At 38.7% G+C, this 17,089-nt stretch overlaps 2 protein-coding genes across 3 annotated transcripts in view; one reads left to right on the forward strand and one right to left on the reverse strand.

Moving 5' to 3' along the window:
• Nucleotides 1-13,288, reverse strand: part of Hmg20a (high mobility group 20A) — a 78,097-nt gene extending 64,809 nt beyond the window's left edge. For both annotated transcript variants that reach the window (XM_026387794.2, XM_026387795.2), the window contains exon 1: nucleotides 12,986-13,288. The gene's annotated coding sequence lies outside the window, so the exon portion shown is untranslated. The remainder of the gene's footprint in view (nucleotides 1-12,985) is intronic.
• Nucleotides 13,289-13,846: 558 nt separating this feature from the next.
• The window catches only part of Peak1 (pseudopodium enriched atypical kinase 1), a 300,160-nt gene continuing 296,917 nt past the window's right edge, over nucleotides 13,847-17,089 (forward strand). The window contains exon 1 of the mRNA XM_077799587.1: nucleotides 13,847-13,966. The gene's annotated coding sequence lies outside the window, so the exon portion shown is untranslated. The remainder of the gene's footprint in view (nucleotides 13,967-17,089) is intronic.

The following is a 17,089-nucleotide window of genomic DNA, read 5'->3' on the forward strand; positions in this document are numbered from 1 at the left end:
TGCAAATTAATTTTATTATGTTATAGACTCTGTGAAGAAAATACCTTGAAAGGAAAAAAGTTTAGAAAAAGAAATCATACGTTACAAAACAACATTTCTTTTGTCTTTCTTTCTTTCTTTTTTTTTGATGGTACTGGGTACTGAACCCAGTAGCAGAACCTTTTTAAAATTTTTATTTTATTTATTTTTTATATTTTAGTTGTTGATAAACTTTTGTTTTACTCATTTACTTATATGCAGTGCTGAGAACCAAACTAAGGGCCACACACATGCTAGGCAAGTTCTCTACCACTGAGCCCCAGCCCCAGCCCTTATTTTATTTTTAGAAAGGGTCTCACTAAATTGTCTAGGCAGGCTTCAAATTTATAATTCCATCTCAGCTTCCAGACAGTTGGGATTACAGGTGTGGGTCACTGTACCCACCTAAGAAAAATAGTTACTTTCTTTTGAAGAGAGAGAATTTTTTAATATTTATTTTTTAGTTTTTGGCTGACATAACATCTTTGTTTGTATGTGGTGCTGAGGATCGAACCCGGGCCGCACGCATGCCAGGCGAGCGCGCTACCGCTTGAGCCACATCCCCAGCCCAGAAAAATGGTTTCTTAGTGCTGTCTTTTTCCAGGATCTTGGCCTATAAGTCCCTGCTACCTGGGGAAACACTAAATTTCAATTTTTTTCTACCCATGTCCATGAGACAAATGGCTTTTCTGCTTCTAGCAGAAACCCTCTAAATTTGACAAGTTATTTAACACAGGTATTTAAGTATTCTGAGTTTCAATTTTTTTCTATGTAAAGTGAAAAATAAGATTATCTAGTAACGTTCTTGTGAGAATGTGAAGATTAACAGAGATGTCTATAAGATGCCTGATAACAAAAAGCAATTAATGAGGGCTTACCATGTGCCAGACCCTTTACACAGATCTAAAAATTTAATGTAGATATAGTTATTATTCCCTATTTCATTTTCAAAATCATACTAGTAAGTAATGAAGTTAGAATGTGCCTGTAGAACATTATAATAATAATAATTATCATTATTATTTATTTGTTCTGGGGATAGAACCCAAGGCTTTTTTTTTTTTTAACCACTGAGCTACATCCTTGGTTCATTTTTTATAAAATATTTGAAATATTTTAAAATACCTTTATTTTGTTTATTTTTATGTGGTGCTGAGGATCAAACCCAGTGACTCACACATGGTAGGCAAGTGCTTTACCACTGAGCCATGACCCCAGCCCCCTTAAGTCCATTTTTTATTTAAAAAATAAATAATTTTTTTTGAGACAGGTTTTCACTATGTTGCTGAGGGTCTTGCTAAATTGCTAAGGCTGGCCTCATGAGAATTTAGGATCCCCCTGTCTCAGCTTCCTGAGTCACTGAGATTACAGCTGTGTGCTACTGTGCCTGACTACAGCATTCTTTCACTTTTTTTGGCTGGGGATTGAACCCAGGGGTGCTTAACCATTGAGCCACATCTCAGCCATTTTTAATATCTTATTTAGAGACAGGATCTTGCTGAATTGCTTAGGGACTAAATTGCTGAAGCTCATGATCCTCCTGACTCAGCCTATAATTTGGATTATAGGCATGCACCACCCTTCCCAGAAATTATTTCTTAATAACTATTCAATACTATTTCTATAACACTTTTAGTATACAATCAATCAACAAATATATGAAAAAAATGCTCATCATCTCTAGCAATCAGAGAAATGCAAATCAAAACTACTCTAAGATATCATCTTACTCCAGTCAGAATGGCAGCTACTATGAAGACAAACAACAACAATTGTTGGTGAGGATGTGGGGAAAAAGGCACACTCATATATTGCTGGTGGGACTGCAAATTGGTGCAGCCAATTTAGAAAGCAGTATGGAGATTCCTTGGAAATCTAGGAATGGAATCATCATTTGACCCAGCTATTCCTCTTCTCGGACTAAACCCAAAGGACTTAAAAAAAGCATAGTATACTACAGGGACACAGCCACAAATGTTTATACAGCACAATTCACAGTAGCTAAACTGTGGAAACAACCTAGATGTCCTTCAGTGGATGAATGGATTAAAAATGTGGCATATATACACAATGGAATATTACTCAGCATTAAAAAAGAACAAAATCATGGCATTTGCAGGTAAATGGATGGCATTGGAGAAGATAATGCTAAATAAAGTTAGCCAATCCCCCCAAAACAAATGCCGAATGTTTTCTCTGATATGAGGAGGTTGACTCATAGTGGGGTAGGGAGGGAGAGCATGGAAGGATTAGATTAATTCTAGATAGGGAAGAGGGGTGGGAAGGAAAGAGAGGGGGCAGGGGATTAGCAAGGATGGTGGAATGTGATGGACATCATTATACAAAGTACATGTATGAAGACACAAATTGGGTGTCAACATTGTGCACAGAGATATGAAAAATTGTGATATATATGTGAATTAAGATTATAATGCAAAAAAACCCAAAGTACATGTATAAAGGCATAAATTGGTGTGAACATACTTATATACAGAGTATATAAGTGTATCTCTATATACAGAGATAAGAAAAATTGTGCTCTATATGTGTAATAAGAATTGTAATGCTTTCCAGTGTTGTCGTGTTTTTATAAAACAAATAAAATCAGTAAAAGATAAAAAAACTACTCAATACTGTTTCTATAATACTTTTAGCATTGTTCCTGACACCAATAAGTGCTCAGTGAATGCCATGTTATACAGCAAATACAAATGATCCATATTTTCTATTTTGTGTTCCTCTATATCATCCTCTTTTTAAAACTTATTTCTTCATTTTTTGCAAAAACATTCTTATAACATCTTTGATGCATTTTAAAGGAATCAATGGTGAAAATGAACGTCTAATAGCCCACTGAATAGACTGGTAATAATGTACTTAAACATTGTCCCATCATTGGTTATTTAGAAGGTTTCAAGTTTTTAGACAGTGTAGATGTCAGTGATATTAACATTGTCTTTAGCCATCTTCCTTACTTGAAGTATTTCCCCAGAATAAAGTCCTGTAAGTGGAATTACTGGCTCAAGAATATGAACATTTTATTACTGTTGACTCATCAGCTGTATTGTTTCCCAAATTAGTTGCAGTAATTGGGATACTACCAGCAACAAAATGAAAGGTATGTGTCAAGATCATAGAAAGTAAAGCTACAGAGTAAAGGAATGAAGGCTGTGTGGAGATGGGAAAGAAAAATATGGAGTAGGAGGATACTATTTTTTAGTGAAGGAGTATTAGTTCCATTTAAAGGGGAAGGGATGGAAGAAGAGAACTGGGTTTACTGAACATTCAGATGCTCAAATATACACAAGTCTACATCATTATCTTTCAAGCAAAGTGTTTCTATGATAGTTATTGTTTTCATTTAGTTCAATCAATTTAGTAAATTGTATTAGGAGGATGAGGCCTATGTTCTAGTGCTCATTCAGTCACGTATTTGGGCTCTGATTGCTTTATCTATAAATTGGGATTATATTTTAATCTAAAGTCATAATTAGAACATGATATCTTTTGTTTTATATTTCTGATATTAAATTTGTGTTTGAAGAAGGTAATACTTGAATTAAGGAATCTCTTGCTATCACATTCCATATGCTTTCAATATCTAGCTTGTGATATAGACGTGCATTGCTGAATGACAGGATCCATTCTGAGAAATGTGTCATCGGGTGTTTTGTCGCTGTACAAACATCATACTGGGTACTTTCGTGAACATAGATGTAAGACCAACTATACTCCTATGCTATATGGTATGTACCATTGTAAATGCAGTCCTTAGCGACTGAAATGTTATGTGGCATGATACTCTACCATATTGTTACCATATTAGATCTGAAGTTACTATTTTATTACTTTGTGACACTTAGTACCAAGCCATTTATCTGCCCATTCTACACTCAGAAATATCACTCTTAGCCAGGTACGGGGGTGCACACCTGTAATCCCACGGTTCAGGAGGTTGAGGTAAGAGGATTGCAAGTTCAAAGCCAGCCCCAGCAATGGTGAGGTGCTAAGCAACTCAGTGAGACCCTGTCTCTAAATAAAATACAAAATAGAGGGCTGGAGTTGTAGCTCAGTGGTAGAGCGCTTGTCTAGCAACTGTGAGGCACTGGGTTTGATCTACACATAAAAATAAAGATATTGTGTCCACCTTCAACTAAAAAAAAAAAAAATCAAAAAAATACAAAATAGGGCTGAGGATGTGGCTCAGTGGTTGAGTGTCCCTGAGTTCAATCCCTGGTAACCAAAAACAAACAAACAAAAAAAAACAAAAGAGAAATATCACTCTTTATACTCAACAAAAGTTGCTTGTACACCACTTCTTTCCTTCCTCTTTCCCCTTTGCTCTCATTATAGACCTTGGGGCAGTATACCTGATTATCAGGGAAAAATAGAGAAAGCCTCAAAAACGTGGGCTTAACTCTACCAAGATCTTCCTCTCCATGCACTAGAGCCTCCCAGTGAAAATAAAATCAATCAATAAAAACCAAGAACCAGGCTGGGTATGTGGCTCAATGGTAGAGCACTTGCTTAGCATGTGTGTGGCACTGGGTCTGATTCTCAGCACCACATATAAACAAATAAATAAAATAAAGATCTATCAACAACTTAAAAAATATTAAAAAACAAACAAACAAAAAACCAAGAATCATCTCTGTTAAATACTCCATTATATAAGTAGATAAGTCTAGAATTTATTTGTTCAAGTTCTATTCTAGATTGTTTTTCCAATTTCCATTATCCCTCAGTAAATTTAGTTGTGATACTGAAGGATCATAAATTAAGAGAGTCATCAATGGCCTCAAAGGATCTGCATATCAAATATTTCACTTGCAACTTTGGGCAAGTAACTTAATTTCTCTAAGCTTCAATTTTCTTATATGCAAAATGCCAAATTATTAGATTTAAGATAACATGTGTGGCTGGGGATGTGGCTCAAGCGGTAGCACGCTCGCCTGGCATGCGTGCGGCCCGGGTTCGATCCTCAGCACCACATACCAACAAAGATGTTGTGTCTGCCGAGAACTAAAAAATAAATATTAAAAATTCTCTCTCTCTCTCTCTCTCCTCTCTCACTCTCTCTTTAAAAAAAAAAAAAAAAAGATAACATATGGGGGGCTGTGGGTGTAGCTCAGAGGTAGAGGGCTTGCCTGGCATGCACGAAGCTCTGGGTTCAATCCCCAGCACTGGAAGGAAAAAAAAAAAAAAAAGATAACACATGGAAACCCCTAGCATATTACTAACCAAAAGGGAATTGGAATTACAGTTAAATGTGATTCAAATGTGAATGTCATTTAGAAAATAAGGAAAGTACCACTGAGATTAAAATTAGGGGATGGTTTGATTTCTAAGGTTTTCATAAATCTATACATTTTGAAAAGTCATTCTAGTTGGGGGAAGCAAATATAAAGGCTTTGCATTCATTCATGTTCCCACAGATGCAGGTTATTGTATGGAAACACATGTTAAAAACAGGTACCAAAGTTAAAAATGATTTTATGCCTATTCAGTTACTCAAGAAATGTTGCTGTAAAGTTGTGGTGAAAACAACATATTGTTGTTGGTGTCATAAAAAATCTGAACAACCTTTTAGGAAAAAATAGGTATTTTTATTATTACATAGGTATATTTATTATACTTATTATATTTATTTATATTTCATAGGTATATTTATATTATATAGGTATATTTAGTATTGAGAAGTATAACATGCCCAGACCTTTGAATCAAAAGTCCTACTCATGACTATCCTAAGAACATAATTCAAATAAGGAAAAGAGTTTATAGTTTTATTTAACAGTGCCTGGCACATAAAAGGCACTTAAGTATTTCTTCAAATGAATATTTTATTTATGCTAACTTTTCCAAATCACTGCTCTTGGTTCTTTTCCATTAAGATTTATCTATTTCAATCATCTGGGTATGGTTTTAGAATCAGAATATCTTTGTCTAGTATCTCTGTTCTCCTATCTTCTCTAGTATATCTTATGATAATTTCACCCTCTGAACTCACTTGACCTTTATACAGAAACTCAACAGCCTTTATACCACATCCTTGACCTAATGAAGAAGAAATTGAGCCAGTTTTAATTCCACTTACACAAGAGCCTGAGGTAGGAGGATTGGGAGTTCAGGGTGGGGCAATATCCTGAGATCTCACGGAAGGAAGAAAGGAAGGGAGGAGAGGAAGGATAGGAAGATGTCCTTGTTCAGAAGATGTCCTTGTTCAGTGGTGTTAACACCCTCATAGTCTAACCATTCACCTTACTGCCTGCTTCCTTAAGACAAAGGATAGTTGTAAGCTATCTTCACATCCATCTTTAATATGCCTCTAGCCCTATACTTAACCATTTCTACTTCCCTCTAGAAGATGAGAAAGAATTATCACTCCCTTGCTTTCACATCTCTGCTTCCTTCCAGTCCCATCCAAAATTCTTCACTATTAAAGTCTCTGTTTTTTAGAAAAATTTAATATCTGTGTATAGTACATGGGTTTTTAGAATACCAGTATTCAAGTTTGTGCAACCATCACTGCTATGTAATTCTAGAATAATTTTAACCTCCGGAAGGAACCTCCTATCCACTTAGCAGTCACTCCCTGTGCCTGTATGGATCTGCTTATTCTAGACATATCATATAAATGGGATGATACATAAAGCAATTCATTGTGTCTATTTTCTTTCACTGTAATGTTTTTGAGCTTCATCCATGTTAATATAGCATCATCACTATTTTATTCCTTTTTATCACTGAATAATATTCCAGTGACTAGCCATATTACCTTTTGTTTATTCATTCATCAACTGATGGATATATGAGTTTGAATTTTCTTTGCCTATTCTGAAAAATGCTGCTACAAACATATGCATACAGGTTTTTGTTGTGAACATGTTCAATTCTCTTAGATATATAACTAGGAATGAAAATACAGATATCCAATTACTTGATATCAAAATCTATTTGGGGGGGCTAGGGTTGTGGCTCAGTGGTATAATGCTCGTCTGGCATGTGTGAGGCACTGGGTTTGATCCTCAGCACCACATAAAAAATAAATAAATAAAATAAAGGTATTGTGTCCATCTACAACAACAACAACAAAAAAATAAATAAATAAGAAAAAATTTATTTGATTTCTGAGGTAGATACTTGGGGATGTCTCTCAGAATACAAACAACTCCGTACCGATCTCCCCATCCCACCCTTAGTCAAACATCTGACTCTTCAAAGTTTACATGTTAGTTAAAACTCTTATTTCAAATAAACTGAAGACAAGGATCAGCTGTCGTAGTTCTGATCACAGAGCAGGTGTTGAATAGATGAATACCAACATTAACACCTTAGAATGTTCACAAAGGAGAAAAGGAGGACTTGGTCACTCTTCCATTCTCCAGGTATTTGAGTGTCTATTTTAAGCTGGCCATTGTGCTCGATCCTGAACATAAATGTGGTGGACGTAAGTTCTTTATTAGCTTCATCATCCCAAGTGCGAGTTCAACTCCACAAATATTTGCTGAATGCCTATGTTGTGAATGGAATTGTGCCAGGAATGACAGTAGATCCAGAGAAGAATAAGATAGTCTGCAACTTATATGGGAAGAAATAATATCTACATATAACAATAACAACAACAAAAATAAACAACAGGAGCACTGGATATTAAATACAGTAAGAAAGGTACAAAATGATCTAGAGGATCGAAGGATGGAATATGAGATTTGTCAGAGTGGAAAGAGGCCCAATATCGGAAAATATTTCTTGAAGGTGGTACTTGAGAAAGAGCTTCAAATGTGGCATTTTGATAGATGGGGTTTTCCAGAAAAAGAAGTATTTCAGGCAGAGGATAATACGAGCAAAGATAGATAGACTGGGTATAGTACAGCATTTTTTTTTTTTTCAGAGATCATCCAATTTGCAATGTTTAGAGGGTAAATAAAGATATGGTCATAGTATAAAAGGGCTTGTATTTAAACAGATTTAAGAAAATGAGTTGAAAGTCTTCCTGTAACAATTCAAATTATTTTAGTGATGGCTTTTTTTTCTTGAAACTTTTCTATTATGTATATTTTCTAAGCTAATCATTGGAAATTAGTGCTTTCTTCTTCCCACAAGAAACAAACAAAATCATGACAACTAGGTGAACATGTTGATAGAAGGAGAACCCAGAGCTGATAGAAGGAGAATCCAGACTCTCAATGAGCCTAACAATGTATTTCATGTTTTTGGAATAAATAAGGCTTCAATGACATGGGGGAAGGGGCTGGGGAGGTAGCTCAATGGTAAAAGTGCTTACCTAGCATGCTCAAGGCCCTGGATTTAATCCCTAATACTGCAAAAGGAGAAGGAAAACAAACAAACAAAAACACCCCCCAAAAAACCATCAGAAAAGTGGGCAAATCCCAATATCCAGAATAGCCAAAGTAAGAGTAAGGGTAAAATAATAGCATTTATTAACTTCCTAGCATTTGAATTGAACCAGGTGATTTACGTATTTTTGTTTTACCACCCTCCCCCCATTTAAATTTAGGTAAACCGAGGCCCAGGGAGATTAAGTAAATTGCTTAGAGTTACCACGCTAGTAAAATGTAAAAACCAGTTTTGAATCTAGGCCTGCCCGATTCCCTATTTTCCCCACTGTTCACTCTTACTTGTTTATATAGTACAAGGGAAGCTAGAATCATGATGCATGTGTCAATGAAAGGGCTGAATCCTTAACCCAGGAGTTTATATGGTCCGGAGAAAAATTGGGCTGAAATATTCCAAGCTGGGTTTAAAATGACTTAGAGACTGAGATCAAAAATCAAATTCATAGAAGCACTTTTTTCTTTTGGGTACCAGGGATTGAACTCAGGGGCACTCGACCACTGAGCCACATCCCCAGCCCTATTTTGTATTTTATTTAGAGACAGGGTCTCACTGAGTTGCTTAGCGCCTTGCTTTTCCTGAGGCTGGCTTTGAACTTATGATCCTCCTGCCTCAGGCTCCTGAGCTGCTGGGATTACAGGTGTGCACCACCATGCTAGGCCACGGCTGCATTTTTTTAAAATTCTTTTTTCCTTTTCTTATTTTTCCAGTTGTCAATGGGCCTTTATTTTATTTATTTATATGCGATGCTGAGAAACAAACCCAGGGCCTCAAACGCGCTACGCAAGCGTTCTACCACTGAGCTGTAACAGCGGCATCTTGATCCAAGATGAACAATGATTTCAAAATAGATCTCATTTAGGAATAGTGAGGGAACAAAATTCTAGTTTTGACTTGCAAACTACCAGGAAACAAACTCCAAAAAAATATGGATATTTGTCTGTAAAATTGTATTTGAGTCCCAGTAACAGTGACTGGCACACAGTTGGCACTCAATTTTTGTTGAAATAATGAAAAGTCATGGATGGGAATTCTCATTTGCATACCCTTGAAATCCTTGAAATAAAGGGGGCAGAGCAATAAGTTTAAAAACCATTTAATGCTGAGTGAGGTGGTGCACACCCGAGGGAGGAGGAATATAAGTTTGAGGGCAAACTTAGCAAGACCCTGGCTGAAATAAAAAATAAAAAGAGCTGGGGTTGTAGGATAGCGGTAAAATGCCTCTGGGTTCAATTCCTAGTGTGGCACAGGGGTGGGGGTAGGGAAAAACATTAAGGTTGTTAAGATACTCCCTTTAACTCTCTCAACTCCATGGCCCAAACAAAAAACTAATTGTTACCAAAACATCAAGTGAGAAAGCAGTAAGATGTAAAATATTAGTGTGATTTTACAGAGTAGGCAGACAGAACAATGAGAAGACACTTTTGTATTATGTATAAGTTCTCTGCAGATAATCAAATTTCAGTGAGATGGAATCTAGAGTTTTAAGACTTCTAACTGCTCTCAACAGTGTATCCAATGACTGCTTTTGGAAAAGACAATGGTTATCTAATCTAAGTGCCCTAAAAAATATCAATAATTTCTTTATTATAGATGAGAAGTCACAGAATGAAAATCTCTAATTCATTAACTCAAAGAAATAACAGAGTATACTTACAAAAATCTTTATTTCTCTGATTTGACACTATGTTTCTAAGGGAAGGTGCAATGAAAATGCTGCAAAGGACAGTAAGAAACAACAACCACCTTTGGAAGACAGCAAGCCTCTTTACAGAAACACCTTTGTAAAAAGAATACAAACGGGTTCCATAGACTTTCCCTATTTTTCACAAGCTTTTCTAATATTTCTTCTTTGAAGAACCCATGAGTAACTGTCACTTATCACAAAACATCTTCTTCCAGATGTGTACTTTATATATTACTTTCTTCTTAACATTCAGTACTTCAAGCCACTCAAGTCTTTCAGCTGCAGCAATTTTTCTTCTTTCTATTCTACTGCATTTCTTCCATGGAAAATCATGAGAACCAATTTAATAAACTCCTTTGCTTTCTAAAGACATTTCCAAAAGGCAGTACTAGAGCATCTCAATCAATATTTTAACATCATTTTCTCTTTTTCATTTAGTTCTACAATGTTTCCACACTTCAACAATTCTGATTATTATAGTTTAATTTGTCAGGGTGACTATGTTTTCTTCTATATTACAATAATATAGAAGACAGTGAATGATTTCTAATGAATCAATACATACTAGGGGCAGTCTACACACCTCTAACCATCTTTTAGTAATAACAGACATTATTTTGCCCTGCCTTTTCAATCACTGCAGCAATTGTGTGGTCTTTCAAAAGATACTTGATTTTAGGGCCTCAGATGTATTTTTTTAAAAAAAAATTTTTAAATTATATGGACACATTGCCTTTATTTATTTATCTTTATGTGGTGCTGAGGATTGAACCCAGTGCCTCATACATGCAAGACTAGCGCTCTATCATTGAGCCACAACCCCAGCCCTTCAGACCTATTTTTTAAAAATATTTATTTTTTAGTGGTAGGTGGACACACAATATCTTTACTTCATTTTTACTTGATGCTGAGGATGGAACCCAGTGCCTCACGCGTGCTAGGTGAGTGCTCTACCACTAAGCCACAACACCACAATAGTCCTTTCAGATCTATTTTTAAGAAACAAAGCTATATATATAGGAATTGAACTCAGGGCCTCCTGTGCTAAGCAAGTGCTCAATCAATGAGCTAAAACCCTATCCTTTACTATTTTTAGCTTAATTAATTTTTTTGTGGTACCGGGGATTAAACCCAAGGGTGTTCTAACACTAAGCTATTACATCTCCAGCACTCCACTTCCCTTTGAGATGGCATCTGCCTAAATTGATCAGGCTGGTCTCAAACTTGTAATCTTCCTTTCAGAGCATCCCAAGTAGCTGGGATTAAAGGTGTGTGCTACTTACTATACCTGGTATTCTGAGCCTATCAAACTGACTTTAAAAAAAGTCTGTGGGTTAAAATATTTTAATTTTCACATTTAATTTAAAACATTTTCTAACCAACTCCAAACCAAATAGCTTTTTTAAAAGAACTAGAATTCAAATAATTGCAATATTTGTGGTTACTGTGTAACAATCCCAAAGGAAAAAAAAACACATTGGCCTTATTATTTTAAAAATTCTTGAAAGGCATTACAGTTCTAGGTTTTCTTCACAGATGTCCTAAAATACCAAAGAAGTGCTGTGATTTCACAAAGCAAGCTCCAAAAAGACTGGTACCTTCCAGTACATACATCAAGTACTGGTACTTGACAAGAGAAGTCAAGGAATCAAAATTTTGAGTGTTCATTACCACCTCCTATATAGTTTATTATACACAATAGAGAATATAGGCAAATAGTCTTTTCTTATTCATCTTTTCATCTTTTATCTTTTGTGAGCCATTTTCTCCTTAAAAATGTAAGCTGAGGTCATGACCATTTCAACATGCTTTAAAATTGCAAAGAATAGGTATCATTTCTTAAATCAGTGCCAATTTTTTTTAAATTACAAAGGGAAAACTGTATTAAAATACAACTTTCACAGCAGCTACATTTAAACTACATAGTTTTTTTTTTTTTTGTACTGGGGATTGAACCCAGGGACACTTAGACACTCAGCCACATCCCCAGTCCTTTTAATATTTTATTTGGAGACAGGGTCTCACCAAGTTGTTTAGGGCCTCACTAAGTTGTTGAGACTGGCTTTGAACTTGTGATCCTTTTGCCTCAGTTTCCTGAGTCCTTGGGATTTCAGGAGAGTCATCACACTGGCTCAAAGAATTTTTAAGGCTGAGGAAGTTGTTCCCAGGCACAGGGCAAAACCTGTAGCCCCAAATCAACAGGTCTAAGAACGAAAGATACCAATTATGTCAATTTAAGTAACATCAAATTTGAGTACTTCAGTATACTTCCCCCCTGCTAAAATGAAAATGTCCTATACTGTGAGATATTCAGTTCTTTGGTAAACCTCCTTCAAGGAATATATACGGAGTTTCTGTTGCATGGTTATGGCAGAGAACACTGTATCTCACTCAGTCAAGGTTGAATTTGAGTAGGGAAGCAGGGGTGGGCAATGCATGAGTCACACAAAAGCTTATGTCCATCGGGTAACAGAATTTTAACAAGGGGTTTCGAATTCTTTGAAGAAACTTGTTGGGGAGGTAATTTTCCATCTTACAAGTGGAAACCAAACATAAAAATTCTGCCTGGAGGCTGATGATCAGCACAACTTGGTGTAATAACCTAACTTTGACATAACACACAATCCCAAAGCTCTAAAATAACACCTCCGCAAATAATACCAAGCACCACCTTTCCAGGCCCTCAGCAGCACGGGAAGTGGGTTGGACACCCCTAAACCACCATCCTACTCTCACAGGAAGTGTTATGTTCCCCCTCCCCCATGACAGCATTCCTCCCCTCCCCCAACCGGAAGTAAGGCGCCCCCATTCTGTTAACCTCAAAACAAGACAAACCAATAACAGCAGCAAAAGCGGGATGATCGTCAAGGGGCGAAGGACATCTCGACTGTGGCCACCCCCAAGCTCGCCTTGCTTACTGACCTGCTGATGATAGGGGCAGGCAGGGGCCTGGGGCCTAATGAAAGTCCCTTGCACAGAGGACAATTCCCTCAGCCCCTCTCAATCGCCTTCACTCTTCGCACTCCGTCGTTTCACAGCTTGACAGAAATTCCTCCGCAGCACTTTATTTTGTCATCCTTTATTTCTCTTTACCTAATCGCTTAAAAACCGCCTTATAGGTAACGTCTCCTAACGTGGTAACATTTAAAATTCCTCCGGTAAGGAGAAAAGTGAAATATTATTCCTGATACCTTCAGAAAAATGAAGGGATTATTTTGTCCCAGTGCGCCGAAAGCCTACGTAATTACGTAAGGTGAGACTCGCGGAGCTTCATGGGAAATGAAGTTTTTTTATTAATAGGTAGTGGGAATTAAACTGGTAATTACTGTGTACTGGAGTCCTTGAAATCACATAGTCTCTATTAGACGACTTGGTGAGCTAGGGGGATCCGACACCCCAATGGGTTAAAACTTCGTTGCCCTTTTTCTTTACCATTTAATTGAACCCAAATTTCCTGTCACGCGTCTCAAGGTCCCAGTCGTCCTGCCTTCTTTCTTTGGCCACACCTTCCTCAGCCAATCAGGCGCCCGGTACGTCTCGCCCTGGGAGGTTGGAACGCAGAGGGGCAGGGCCTCGAGGCGACTCCTCCCACGAGACTGAGGAGAGAATTGGGAGCGAGTTGGACCCGCGTGCGCGTGCGCGTGCGCGTGCTCGCTCCTCGAGGAGCGCAGCGGGCAAGGGTGCGCGCGGCGGGGTGGCGCGCGGGGCTGGGAGGAGCGGGCAGGCTGGTGGGCTGGTCGGGCGGCAAGCGGCCGGGAGCGCGCGGTGGACTCGGCGGCGGCGAGTAGTTAGTTAGTTGTTGTTAGTCAGTGTCAGTTGCTCGGAGGCGACGGTCGCGATCACCAGGAAGGGGACGGGACAGGCGGCAATGGTGGTCACCGCAGCGGCGTGTGCGACCCTCAGGTAACGGGGGCAGGGCTGCCCGTGTCCCCTCGGTTTCCTTCTCCTCACGCTCGGGTTGGTGGGGTCGGGGTCGCTGCGGGGTGAGGGTGCTGATCTGGGGGAATTCAGGCAGGGCGGCGCCGTGGGGGCTCCGGAGGCCGGTGCGTCCTGCCGGGCGCGGGCTCTCAAGACCCGGCCACCCCCGCGCCCCGCCGGCGCCGCGCGCCCCCTCGCGCCCCCCGCCGTCCCAGCCCCCTCCCTTAGCTGTGGCGGCGGCGGCCCCGGTAGCGCGGCGCCCCCCAGAGGAGGGAAAGTTGGGACCTGGTGACGGACGCCCCCGGGCGCGGCTGGGAAGCTGCCGGGAAAGTGAAGCCTGGAGGAGCTGGACTCGGTGAGGCTGGAGCAGGAAGAGCTTCTCTCGCTCCTGCGAAGTCTACACCATCATCCCGCTCCCAAACCCGGGAGGATCCGGCTTAGCCTCGCCAGCAGCGTCAGGACCTGGTGGCTTTCTGTCTGCTCACTTCACGCTGTAGCTGGTGAGCCCCTTTCATGAAGGCTTGCTGAGAGAGGGTTCAGTGGTTCGGTTGGTCAGTTTGTTTCTTCTTTGCCCTTTGACTCATTGGTTCATGCAACTTTTCTCCTTCAAAGAGGACTTGCTGTCTGAACCGCGTCCATCCCGTTTCCCTTTCCCTATTCTGTGCACCATCGGTCCGAGTGCTTGATTTTGTTTTTTCCTTCTTTGCCTCCTTTGACTAAAGACTGCTGACAGCAACAGGAGAGAGAGGCTCCCTCCCTTTAAATGTTACTTCTGCAATCCTTGTTTTGGGAGAACCAAGTTTAGGAAGCAGAGCTGTGGAATGGAGTTATTGGAAGACTGGCGTTGAAAGGATAGTGATGAGTTAGAGGAAAACTATGATTTCATCTTTATTGGCCTTACTATAGAAAACTGAATAGATTTTTCTTCTGCCTTTATTGAATGTGGCAAGATTATATGTTGAATTAAATACTCGGAGGCTTACATAAAAGTCTATTTTTAGGTCGTTGGGTTATGTACGTGAACAGCTTTTCACCTGAATTGGTATTGCTTTGAGGATTCTGTTTTGGGGCCTACCTACAGATTTTTGTTCAGCCACAGCATTCTTCCCCCCCCCCCCCAATAAACGAAGTGATGTAGTAATAGGTATAGCTCTCTGCAGTGCGAAAGTGAAAAAAATGTCAATTATCCACAAGGGTAAAACTTTCCAAGAGCAATCTTGGATACTCATTTCATGATGGCTTCTACTTTAATCTCAGAGCATTTCTAGATTGCTCACTTCACTGACTACCCTAATTACTTGCCAGAGTGCTTGGCAATTCTTCTCTTTGGTGGCTCATTTAGTGAACTATAATGGCAGGTATGGTACATTTTCTTTTGGCTTCAAAGATGTAAGTTAATAGCTTCAGCACAGAGATTAACAGTTAATAATGGAAAGAGAACTCATACCATTGCTAGTTAGTTTTGGCTATGACCAATTCACAAACTATGTGAAAAAACAAACATCCCCTTCCCATAGATGTCAAAGGGGAAGAGGAGAAAATATTTTATCATGTCTTTGTTTTGGAGATTAACATGACTATAAAATGGTGGGGGAGAAATGTCAGATTATTTTCTTTAAAGCTTTTTGATGCATGGTCTTCCTCCTCCCAACTCCCCATTTAGGGGCTGACATTTATGTTTGGCTGGTTTCCAGGGTTGGAAGAGAAGTGTTTTGGTGAAAGGAAAAGATAAGATTGCTTTGAACTATTATGATACTATTACTATTCATTTTGCCCAGTGATAGTGCAGAGAAATTTCCAGGATGATGTTTGTACCCCATTAACATTCTGTCAGAATTCATTTTTAAGAGCCTAGCCTGAGGCCCATAAAGAAATAATACCACTTCATAACTGTTTCCTAACAATCACATTAAAAAGTGTGTTCCTGAAATGCATTATATGTGTAGTCATATAAACATTTATCTTTGTACATTTATGGTAATGTAAATATTTAAGTCTAAGAGCTTAAAAACTTTTATTTGCTTATTTGCATACATGCTTTTCAACATCTAGCAGTGCCAACCATATTTGCCAAATAAGCATCAGCCATAAATTCATGCTTTGGCACATTTCATATAATATAACTCTTCTAAATTGCTCCATGGTGAAGCATCATGAGATTAGCATTTGCTTCATGAGAGAGATTTGTTGTTTTTAACTGTAATGATGTGCTGTTTAAATGGAACAGGTGTTGGGCTCTAGCTGTTTGTGTTGAAACCTGCCAAATCATAGTCTTTTGTTGGATGGGTTGCTAAACAATTTAGGAATCAAACTGTGGCCCCTGGCATGCTGACTGTGGGTTCAAGGCTCTATATCACTGTTGCAAATTCTTAGTTTCACTGTAAGAGGCAGGTGTGTGAGATGAGCTTTGTCATTTGCTGATTTCTTTAGTAGGATTCCTACTTGTTACACCCCATGCCCCAGTCCTTTTATTACTAGATCTCCTGGTAGGTTTTAGACTCCTTCCCTGCTGGTTGGTTTTCCTTGGAGAACTAGAAATTCTGTTAACTCCCAGGTTAGGAATATGTAGTTCTAATTTTCTGACAAATGTTTGAGTGCCTTTTAAGTTCAAGGCGTGGTGGTAGAACTCGAATATCCGTACAGTGTTATTTATTTATTTATTTCATTTGCAAGGAGCTTAGAGTTTGGGAGGAAAAGATAGCTGATAACCAATAATTACATTTTGGTGTGTTTTATATAGGTTCTCACGATTAGAAGCATGGAGGAGAGTAGCTGACAGACTTGGATTCTTGGTGGCCAGGGGATGTCCTGAAATTTAGAGGGTTATCTGAGCTGATCTTGAATAATGTATAAATTAATTAGCTTCAGAAAGAGGGAAAGTACATTGTACACCAGTGTTGTCATTTTTGAAATACAAGCCACAAATATGTCACATGTATAATCTTAAAATTTCTAGTAATCATATTTTATTATTATTATTATTTTAGTTTTAGATGGACACAATACCTTTATTTTATTTGTTTTTATTTTTATGTGGTGCCGGGGATCGAACCCAGTGCCTCATACATGCTAGGCAAGTGCTGTACCACTGAGCCACAACCCCGCCCC

This window comes from Urocitellus parryii, chromosome 6, assembly GCF_045843805.1.
Source record: "Urocitellus parryii isolate mUroPar1 chromosome 6, mUroPar1.hap1, whole genome shotgun sequence".
Taxonomy (NCBI): Eukaryota; Metazoa; Chordata; class Mammalia; order Rodentia; family Sciuridae; genus Urocitellus; species Urocitellus parryii.